Source organism: Ailuropoda melanoleuca, chromosome 1, assembly GCF_002007445.2.
Source record: "Ailuropoda melanoleuca isolate Jingjing chromosome 1, ASM200744v2, whole genome shotgun sequence".
NCBI classification, from domain to species: Eukaryota; Metazoa; Chordata; class Mammalia; order Carnivora; family Ursidae; genus Ailuropoda; species Ailuropoda melanoleuca.
Window position 1 is genome coordinate 114,278,802 of NC_048218.1, and position 2,760 is coordinate 114,281,561.

Sequence of the window (2,760 nt, forward strand, 5' to 3'; positions counted from 1 at the left end):
TCTTTATTTCTGTGAATTTCTTCTGTGTCCTGGGTCTGGTTCCACAGTTAGGGACAGAATCATCAGGATGACATGTGGGGCCCCACAGCCATCAGGGCTGAGGGTTCTCAGAATTGTTCCTGGGTCCACATGTGCTCCTGGGACCCCTCACTTCTAGTTCTGACCTCTCCTAAACAGGAAGATAATTGGGCTCCTGCCATATCTCCTCTGTATTCTTCCCAGTAAGCTGCTTTCTTCTTTCTTTGCTTTTCTCCATCTGCACCATATGTAGCAGAAATGTCTTGTTTCCTTTCAGAGCCTGTCTCACTTCCCTAGTTCCGGCATCCATGAGGGTTTTCTCTGTGTTTATTATTCTGTTATTTCAGTAACTGTCTGATAGAGTAGGAGTCAGACTGGTGCCTACTCTGTCTTAGCTGGAAGGTTCTTTATCGTAATCTGTCATTTCTTTCAGCAGGTATAACTTTCTACATGAAAACAGTGGATCACTACCCAGGTGGTTGAATGGGAGTCATTGGACACAGTGGAAATGTAAAGGAACAATCACTGAGCGGAGTGGTTGCTAAGCTGCAGACCTGAAAAGAAATGCTTGCACAATACCCAGCTCTGGGAGTGAGTATCCAGCAAGGAGCTGTGAGAACTCCTGTTTGCCCAGGCACTGGACGGGCCTTTGCACACAGCAAGTTGGTAGGCTGGCAGCATCCGGGGTGGGTAGCAGTTAAAATCCCCTGTTGCCTCCTTATTTTCCATTATTTTGCTATTTCAAATGCGTCCTGTATGTGGGGTTTTCTCTGTAAAATGAAAATAGGTGCTTTTTTTCATGATGCCCTGGAGATGGTAGTCTACTTTAGGATGAAGCTGAACATCTCATTCCCAACTTCTGGCTGCCAAAAACTCATTGAAGTGGATGATGAATGCAAACTTAGTACTTTTTATGAGAAGTGTCTGGCCGCAGAAGGTGTTGCTGATACTGTGGATGAAGAATGGAAGGGCTATGTGGTCTGGACCAGTGGTGGCAATGATAAACAAGTCTTACCCATGAAGCAGGGTGTCCTGACCCACGGCCATGTCTGCCTGCTGCTGAGTCAGGGGCGTTTCTGCTACAGACCAATGAGGACTGGAGAAAGAAAGCACAAATCAGTTTGGGGTTGCACTGTGGATGTCAATCTCAATGGTCTTAACTTGGTCATTGTTAAAGAAAGGGGAGAAGAGCTGTCCTAGACTCACTTATATTACTGTGCCTCATTGCTTGGGGCCCGAAAGAACTAGCAGAACCTGCAAACTTTTCTGTCTCTCTAGAGAAGAAGATGTCTGCCACCATGCTGTGAGAAAGCCCCTGCACAAAGAAGGTAAGGAACCTAAACCAAAGTGCCCAAGATTCAGCATCTTGCTACTCCACCTGTCCTCCAGCACAAACGTCAGTGTATTGCCCTGAAGAGACAGCACACTAAGAAAAATAAGGAAGAGGCTGCAGGATATGCTAAACTTCTGGCCGGGAGAATGAAGGAAGCCAAAGAAAAATGCCAGGAACAGATCACCAAGAGATGGCGGTCATCCTCTCTGAGAGCTTCTATCTTTAAGTCTGAGTGCAGTCAAAAATGAGATTTTTTAAGGCTGACAAATAAGATAGGACATTAAAAAAAAAAAAGAAAGAAAGAAAGGAAAGAGAATAGTTTGGGTTATCTGGGTGGCTCAGTTGGCTGAGCATCTGACACTTGATTTCAGCTTAGGTTATAATGTCATGGTGGTGAGATTGAGTCCTGTGTCGGGCTCTGTGCTCAGCGAAGAGTCTGCTTGTCCCTCTCCCTCTGCCCCAACACCTGCTCTCTCTCTCTCTCAAATAAATAAATAAATAAAATCTTAAAGAAAGCAGATTTATTGTCTTATTTATGATTATAAATATAATTTGAAAGCATTAAATATTACAAGAAAGTTAAAACAATCTCCATTGGAGATTGACATTTTAATAAAGTTCTTTTCAGCTGTTTTCTCTCTCAACGTATATAACACTGTATTATTACACACAATGATTTTTTTTTCTCTCAACTAAATCTTTTTGAGACCTGTTTATATGGATAAATAAATCTGCATCATCATCACTGATGGATGAAGACTTTTCTTTTGGATGGATGCACTGTAATTTATTTATTTCCATAACTTATTTCCATTCCTGGAGAGCAGTTCCTATTATTCATGATTGCAACACGGCCTCAGTAAACTTTTTTCTATACCTATCTATGCATGTTTGTTCAATTGTCACTCTAGGAAAATTTCCTAGGAATGGCTTCACTAGGTCAAAAGATACACATACCACATACACACACGTGTGTATGTGGTCTGTATAATATATATTATATTTCATGTGTAATATGAAGTAATTATATATGTTATGTACTGTATATTTCAGTGGGTAAGTTATACCCAATGAAGGACATAGATGGATACATTTAAAGGGGCTACATATACATAGAATCTTGATACTTGCTATCACTTGCCTTCCAGGAACACATGTCCATTTATGCTTCTTAGAATATTTCCAAGAGAATGTAATCTGCGACTCTGTGTAATCAGCCCTTACCAAAAAAAAAAAAAAGAAAAGAAAAGAAAAGAAAAGAAAAGAAAAGAAAAGAAACTTCCGAAGCTTTACCTTAAGATGCTTCCGCAAAGCAACGCAACCCCAAATCACTAAGGTAAAGACACAAGACTCCATGGATATGTAGTCATATCCTCTGTCTGAGACACCCCCAGCAGCATAATGGGACA

The 2,760-nt window shown here is 41.2% G+C and overlaps 1 pseudogene; it reads left to right on the forward strand.

The window, feature by feature from the left end:
• The first annotated feature begins 849 nt into the window (after nt 1-849).
• LOC100477389 lies at nt 850-1,599 on the forward strand (annotated as a pseudogene).
• The last annotated feature ends 1,161 nt before the right edge of the window (nt 1,600-2,760 follow it).